The following is an 8815-nucleotide window of genomic DNA, read 5'->3' on the forward strand; positions in this document are numbered from 1 at the left end:
ATCATCTGCTGGTGTCTTTTTGTGCCCAGCTGACAGTCTTCAAAACCCATATTGCTCTATTAAAATACTGAACATTAAGAACATCAGTGCATTTACATGCACCCTCATCCATGTGATTGGGGAAATATTGCGATTAAACTTTACCTCATGTAAACACAATACTTAGATCAAACTAATGCCATTAAGCTCATAATCGTAGTAACCATATTTACATTAAACTACGTGTTGTATGCCGAATTTAATCGCAATAAGTAGGTATGTAAAAACCTTAAAGCAGTGGTTCCCAAACCTGTCCTGGCGACCCACCAACACTGCACGTTTTCTCTGTCTCCCTAATCAAACACACCTGATTCAACTCATCAGCTCATAATCACATGGGATAATGAGCTGATGAGTTGAATCAGGTGTGTTTGATTAGGGAGACAGAGAAAAAGTGCAGTGTTGGAGGCTCGCCAGGACAGGTCTGGGAACCACTGCCTTAAAGGAATAGTTCACCCAAAAATGAAAAAAGGTGTGCCATGTGGAGCACTTTTATGATAGAATTTTTATTTTATTTATGGACTTAAAAGTGCTTTTAACAGAAACGGACTTTCACTGCCATTATAAAGCTTGGAAGAGCCAGGACATTTTTTAATATAACTCCGATTGTATTCGTATGAAAGAAGAATGTCATATACACCTAGGATGACTTGAGGGTGAGTAAATCATGGGCTAATTTAGATTTTTGGGTGAACTATCCCTTTTAATATGCCATTCTCATTAATGGAGTTCATTACAGACAAGTTATAACATTTTTTTTATATTCTAATAAATAGAAATATTTGTAGTGGATGCAATGCTTTTGAACATTCTTCCTGTGGCATGCGCTTTAATGTTTTAACTACAGCGAGGATTGCTTAGCCCATGATAATAACAGAACTCATGGTCTGAGAAAATATTTTTGTGCAAATAATGATCAATAATGCACAATAAGGCTTATCTATTTACATTGAAAATATAAAGCAATTAAAAATACTATTTGGCCAGTGGAAAAGATTGAGAAAAACTCTCTGAAATGTATTTTATACTATTTGATTTATTTATTTAAAATCAAGGCAAGGATTGGCTATTAAATGATTTTTTTTAGCAATGTAATGTGACGGGACATCCGTATCTCATTTTTTCCTAATGTCTTGTATTGTTAAACATGGTACCACGTGGATGAATATACATATGCAAATGATAGGCAGATGAGGATATCATTAGTAAAACTAGGCGTTGTAAGCCATTTTTGGCTTTTGACACACATACACTTAAAAAAAAAACACTTTAAATCTTCATTATAAGTCCTAATCATGAATACAGTGCATGTTCACAATAACAGTTTAAATAAATAAAATAATTATTTAAACTGTTTTACATCTGATATACACATTTAGATTAAATATGCTGTTCTCATTGATGGAGTTAAGCACTTAAATGGCATGAAATCATTACAGAGAAGTTAACATTTTTTTAATATTTTAATAAATAGAAATATTTGGATGCAATGCTTTTGAACACTTTTCTGTGGCATGCTGTTTTAATGTTTTAACTACAGCGAGGATTGCTTTGCATATCTAATAATAGCAGAACAATTATAATGATACAATTAAGAATAACAAAATATTTTCACGCAAATAATTATAAAGAATGCACAATAAGGCCTATCCTAATAAAAAAAAAAAAATATATATATATATATATATATATATATATATATATATATTTAAACAACGTTAACATAAACATTTCATATACAATATTATTGAACACGTTTGTAGGTCTATATTGTATAATTTATTATGGTAGCCTTAAGCTGATTTTCTGTATACTGTATGTTTAATTTTGGACTGATAGTGGTTAATAAAGTCAAATGATGGTATTGGAGGGAATCAGTGGTAATATCATTGTGTTCCTGTTAGTCAGTGTTAGAGGAACTGTGTAACAACTCGGGCTTAGCCTGATAGTTAGCCTGCCCTGGACCAGGTTAGTTTCCCAGCATAAGTTACCTGAGAGACTGGGCTTGAGCTATGTTAAATTAACTTTATTCAACCAAATCATTTGACAATGACCCAGACTAACTGAAATAAGCCTGGCTTATTTGGTAAACTTGTCTCAAAGTCTCATTGTATCACCACAAATACTATACAGACTCCTGTTTTTTTACCTTTTTGATCTCTTTGTAATTCATCAGTGATACTCCACTGTTGTTTCTTTGTTGCTCCTCCATTGCCAAATGACCAACACTGACTTCTCCGTTGTATAGACTCCCATTGAGTTGTTGCTCGTGTTTTTCTCCTGCAATCCCCTAGCTAAGTGATTTTGTGTCTTACATTGTATCTATTATTTACACGTGTCCCTGTATTCCTGCCTACTGTCAATAAACCCTACTATTGAGCTAATCTTTTGTCTTTGTTTTATCTTTTGTTCTGTGACAGAATGATCATTTCAAATTCTTAATTTGCAGTAAATACCAGTAGAGACAGAGAAACCATCATAGTCTATATTTTTTTGAAATACAGATATAATGTCTGTTCTCTTGTTTTTAAAGTAACTTTCACAGTGAACCACTGATTAGAGACTCTTATTTTGTGAAATTACTTTTATTGTGACACTGGACTGAGAACACACTATGCATACATACATTTTCATACTAACATAACACATTATTTGTTTTGCGCAAATTAACCCCAGTTAACACAGATAAGTGTGTGTCAATGATTGTGTATTGTTTAAGTGTTGTTCCTGTCCTCACCATGTCCTTTTTCTTTAGTTAAGAATTTAGTCATTAATTTCACTATACTGATTTATGTATTGTATTAAGAACACAAACAAGACCAGTCACCATGTTAAATGTTTATTGTTTTCAATTGACCTCTTGAAGAAAATAAATAGTCATACTTACGTACCGGAACATTTTTACAATACCAAACAGACGAAACCCGGTCACAGTATCTGCCACCATTTTTAAATATCTATTTCCCTGCAATAGAAGGCAGAGTTGATAGTTCTCATGTTTTAGGGGGAGATTGGCCTTCTATTTGATTTGTTATTAAGTATTGTTAACCCGTAATAATTAATTGAGTTTGTTTTGTTTCCAATGTTTATATATTTTTTTTTATTATTCTAACAGTTTATGTGCTACTGTTAAATATATTTATATAACTTAAATTTCTTTATTTCCTTTAATTACTGAATGGTTTAGTCCAAGTGGGAGGGGCTTATCATTTTTAAGAGGGCCTCTCAGTGTTGTAAAGGAGCTCGTAGAGTGAGTTGGTTGGTGTTTGTTGCTTTACTTTGGATCAATTTATTGACATAGCCGAAAGTCTGTTAATTAATAACTTTGAACAGTTTATTTTATTTATTTTTTTTGTTTTGTTTTTGGGGATTTCCACTGTAAATGTCATTAGTACTCTATTGGAATAAACACTGAACTTTTTGACTTCATCTTCACGTCACTTTATTTTTTACGCCTCCATCGGCCGGTGCATGCAGAGCAGTGGTGCTGCACACCCCTGTCTCTGTTACAGTTGGTGTCAGAAGTTTTTTGTACCGCAGAGGTGACGTGGACATTCTTGTTTTTTTTTTGCAATGCCACCAAAGACAAGGAATCAGCCTGCTGAAAGAACAAGGCCAGATGTGGACCAGAGTGAAGTCGAGGAGGATCCAGATGCAGTGCAGTCTACAATGGTTTCTGGAGCTGGAGCTGATACTGCTGTTACTGCTCTGGCACAGATGTTCAAGTCCTTTATGGAATATCAAAAGGATCGATACGATCGATAAGAGAGGGAGACTATCCTACGAGAACAACATTTTAAAGTGCTCAGTCATCATGCAGATGCAACTTGACATGGAACGTATCAGTCATGGAGCAGTTTCCGACAAGCCAGCACCAAGGGTGATAGACCGGGAGCCACGGCTTGCGAGACTGGAGGACTCTGATGATATTGAGCACTATTTACTGACATTTGAGAGACTGGCAGAGGTGTACCAGTGGCCTAAAGAAGACTGGGCCATTCACCTCATACCGTTGCTAACTGGTAAGGCCAGATCTGCGTTTGTGGCAATGGACCCTCCACATACACAAGTGCCATGTTATGTTATTAGACGATAACATCGGTTTAGAACAACCATTTCTTGGTGTTCCTCTAATTGATTCACGAAACCAAGCAAATGATTTAGCAATTTTTTCTCAAGCAATTGATTCACTTAAGAGTGTATTTGTGGAAACTGTAGCCTGGCAAAAAAATGGTTTGAGGAAAATGCTAAATCTGGTGCTAAAGACATTCCTAGAGAGACATTAATACTGGTTGAAAAGGCGCAAACTGATTTTTTGGAGGTCCTTAATGATCGTATGAAAGTTTTTACCAATCAAACAATTGATGCCATTAAATGGAATGCAAAACAATCAGGTACTGAGTTTAAGGAATTGGTTGATGATACTAGCAGTTCATTACTTTCTTCTTTTAAAACAGTTATCAAAGAACATAGTGTAAGTGGGAAGGAGTTACGAGATGAAGTATGCAGTGTGCAGCAGCAAGTGTTTACTATGCAAACTTCTCTGGATGCCCTTGTGCAGAAAAGCTCACAACATGACAGTAAGATAGTTGAATGGGAGGATGTTGATGTTGCCTCTACTCCTTCTCAGGTATGTTCAGGTTCAACAGTACCATGTAATACTGGTGATTTGGTTAGTCAGGTTTCTGTTCCATCTAATTTAACCTGTGGTCGTGTCCTGATAAACATGATATTTCCATCCTTTGGTGGAGTGCATGATGAGAATGATCCACTGGTTTACTTGGAAAGATGTAAAGATTTCTTAGCTCTTAGACCAATGTCAAATGGAGAAATTCTTGCAACAATGCGTAGTGTTCTGCATGCTTCTGCCCGTGATTGGTGGGAGACAGTGAGATTTAAAGTTGATACTTGGGAAAGTTTTCAGCAGGCTTTTTTAGCAGTCTTTTTGCCGGAAGACTATCAAGATGTGTTGGAGGAACGAGTACGAAATAGGTTACAAGTAGCAAATGAAAGTGTTCGTGATTTTACTTTCGCATTTCAAGCTTTGTTTAAGCGATGGAAAAACGAAGCCACTGAGGATGAGGTTTTAAAAGCTCTTTTTAAAGCTGTGAACCCTTGTTTTGCTAAACAGCTTCGAGCTCGGGCACAGTCTGTTGAGGAACAAGTGAGGCTGGGAACTCAAATAGAAAGGGATCATGATCATCAGAGAAGGTATAATCAGCTTCAGTAGTCCAAGAGCACTACATTTGATCATAATTCACAGGCTAGAAAAATAAAAGAGGTAGAACTCAAAGTTGTCTTGCCTCCAGAGCAACGAAATCCAAGCTTGTTGTGCTGGAGGTGTCATGAAAATCATTCTCCAGGTTCTTGTCCTAATTTCAAGGGTTCTTTGAGTGGAAAACACTATGGTGAGCATGCACAGGGTGGTAAGGAGCTTGATACAACTTGATGCATGGCGTGAAGGATCACTTTATTTGGCTAATGGTGATGCTACTGTTCCTCTCGGACAGAAAATGCTTGATATTTATTTGCATGATTGGCATTTTCAGGTTCCTAAAGTAGTCCTTCCAGCTCAGAAACTTGTCTACTCAATGGTGCTGGGATTAGACTTTATAGCGTTGGCGGGGTTGCAGCTTAATATTAAAGATCAGTTGTACAGTTTTTCGGGGGATCTGGAAAATCGCGTTTTCCCCTTCAAACCACCAATTACCTCGGGGGATGCTTGGAAGTCTTGTAAACCACCTGAGTATGGTAAGCCTACTGCATCTCTTTATTCCTCTGTTCCTTCTGTCCAGCTGGAATGGTCAGTGAGTGATTATATGGAGAACTGTGTGCAGGAAAGAACTGTTACAGAACTTGTTGAGCTAATACAAAGTAGGGTCAATGAGAGTAAATTGCCAGACAAAGAGTCTCATGTTCTTTTTACACTTTTGTATGATCATCCTGAAGTGTGTACTCCTTCTCTTGGCACAACTCATCTGGTTCAGCATAGGTCAGCACAGATGTGGTTGTGGCACAAAAGCCCTATAGGTTACCAGTACATAAAAAGGAAATAGTAAAGGATCAGATTGATGATATGATTTCACGAGACATTATTCAGCCATCTCATTCTCCTTGGGCATTTCCTATTGTACTCGTTCCTAAAAAAGATGGAGGCCAGCGCTTTTGTGTTGATTATCGACGATTAAATGCTGTGAGTGAAAGTGATGCATTCCCTCTCCCTACGGTGGGTGAAATCCTGGAGTCACTTGCTGGAGCCAGTGTGTTCAGTACTCTGGATCTTAACAGCGGGTACTGGCAAGTGGCAATGGACCCAGACAATATGGCTAAAACTGCCTATGTGTCCCCTTTTGGGCTGTATGAATTTAAGGTTTTACATTTTGGTTTGAAAAATGCTCCACCTACATTTCAGCGGATCATGAATAGGGTGTTGGCTGAGTGTTTAGGACAGTGTTGTTTGGTTTATCTAGATGACAGTCATTTATTCATCAGATTTCAGTCAGCATATACAAGATCTACAAAGGGTTTTCAGGTGTCTACAAAAGGCGGGATTAACTCTGAAACTTCAGAAGTGTAATTTCTGTTTAACAGAGGTTACATTTCTTGGCCACGTGGTGACCACCGAAGGGGTGAAAGCAGATCCTCCTAAAACAGAGGCAATCCAGAATTTTCCTGTACCAAAAAATCTAAAAGAACTTCAGCGGTTCTTGGGGATGAGCGGATGGTATCATCGTTATGTTCCTAATTTTTCAGTTATTGCCGAACCTTTAAACGCCTTGAAACGAAAAGGAGCTCGTTTCCATTGGTCAGTTGACTGTCAAGATGCTTTTGAGAACTTGAAAATGCATCTGTCGTCTTCACCAATATTGGGACACCCTAACCATGCTTGTACATTCATAGTTTATACAGATGCTAGTTCAACAGGTTTGGTTGCTATTCTTGGTCAACGTCCATCTATGTGTGGTGCGTTTGAAGAAGTACTGGCATATGCAAGTCGTACACTTACTGGTGCTGAAAGGAATTATTCCACCACAGAGAGGGAGTGTTTGGCTGTTGTTTGGGCGGTCGAAAGGTGGCGGCATTATTTGGAGGGCAAATCTTTTATTGTTGTGACTGATCATGCATCTCTCCTTTTGGTGTTTAACACTACCAAAGCAAACTCTCGCCTGATTCGGTGGGCTTTGAAATTGCAAGAGTTTGAATTTACCCTGGAATATCGCAAGGGAAAGCTTAACAGTGCTCCTGATGCTTTGTCCCGTATCAGTTACCATGACACTACTCCAATAGTTGCTGCTTATGCTAAGCAAACCCCAGACAGTTTGGTTTTGCAGTTTCCTCTTTCTGACGAGGATATTTGGACAGCACAACAGCAAGATATGGAGGTCCAAAAGGTATATCAGAATATAGTTGGTAATATGCAGAGTCCTGAGGAGTCTGGTTCTGGATTCGCTATCTTAGAGGATAAGGTTTACCGGAAGGTGATTCATCCTTCCAAAGGAACCTATTTTCAAGTCTATGTCCCACAGATCCTTCGCCAGACTATGTTGGAAGCATATCAATCCAACCCATTAAGTGGACACTTTGGCCGTTATAAGACACAAAAAAGGTTAACAGAAGTTGCTTTTTGGCCAAATATGTGGGGGGATGTTTCAAAGTTTGTTAAGAATTGTGTCAATTGTCAACAGTGTAAGCCTGAGTGTCGTAAACAAGCGGGCCTGTTACAACAAACTGAAGCACATGAACCATGGGAATTGCTTGGCGTGGATCTTATGGGACCGTTGCCTCGTAGTACGCAAGGTAACACCCAACTAATGGTGGTAGTAGATTATTATAGCCATTGGGTGGAGTTGTTTCCACTTCGGAAAGCTACTGCTGTGGTAATTGCGCAGACGCTAAGGAAGGAGATATTGACACGGTGGGGTGTTCCAAATTTCTTGTTATCGGACAGAGGTCCTCAATTTACCTCTGAAATTTTGCGAGAGCTGTGTAGTAGGTGGGGAGTGGTGCAAAAACTGACAACCGCATACCATCCCCAAACCAACTTAACGGAACGTGTGAATCGGACTGTTAAGGGGATGATATCGTCTTATGTGTTTGGTGAGCATAATCACTGGGATCATTATTTGCCAGAGCTGAGGTATGCTATCAATTCTGCTGTTCAGGAGAGTACTTTGATACTCCCCAGCAGAATTAGTCTTGCAAAGAAGGTTGAAAGGACCTTTTGAACGTGTTCTAGAACAACACCAGACTAGTCTTAGGGTTCTTAAAGATTTGCAGGAGATTGTAGAAAAGAACTTAACTCGAGCAAAGGAGAAGCAGAAACGGTTTTATGATGTTGGTCGTAGGAATGTGACTTATTCCAGGAGAGATAGGGTTTGGATGAAGGCCCATCCCCTCTCCAAGGCTTCTAACCAATTTGCAGCCAAGTTTGCAGCCAAATGGATTGGGCCTTATCGAATTGTAGAAAAGTTAGGTCCAGTAAATTTTGTGCGTGAGGACAATGGAGAGGACTTGCGTACTGCCCATGTGTGTAATTTGAAGCCTGCCTTTCCTGACGCAGACGAGTTTGATCTTAAGGAAAGGGAGGAAGCCTTGAAAATTTTTACTGAAGAGTCAGATGATGAGGAGTTTCTAGGGTTTTAATATGGACATAATGATGTCCTAGATTAATTAGCACTCCGTTTTGTAATGATTTACAAATGACGGAAAGCTAAATGTTGAATGCAGGGTTTCATGTATTGAGATTTCCCTGTTGATGAGCATATGGTATGTTCCA

The sequence above is a fragment of the Siphateles boraxobius genome, unplaced genomic scaffold, assembly GCF_051911475.1.
Source record: "Siphateles boraxobius isolate OS27281-9 unplaced genomic scaffold, OSU_SipBor_1 19, whole genome shotgun sequence".
NCBI classification, from domain to species: domain Eukaryota; kingdom Metazoa; phylum Chordata; class Actinopteri; order Cypriniformes; family Leuciscidae; genus Siphateles; species Siphateles boraxobius.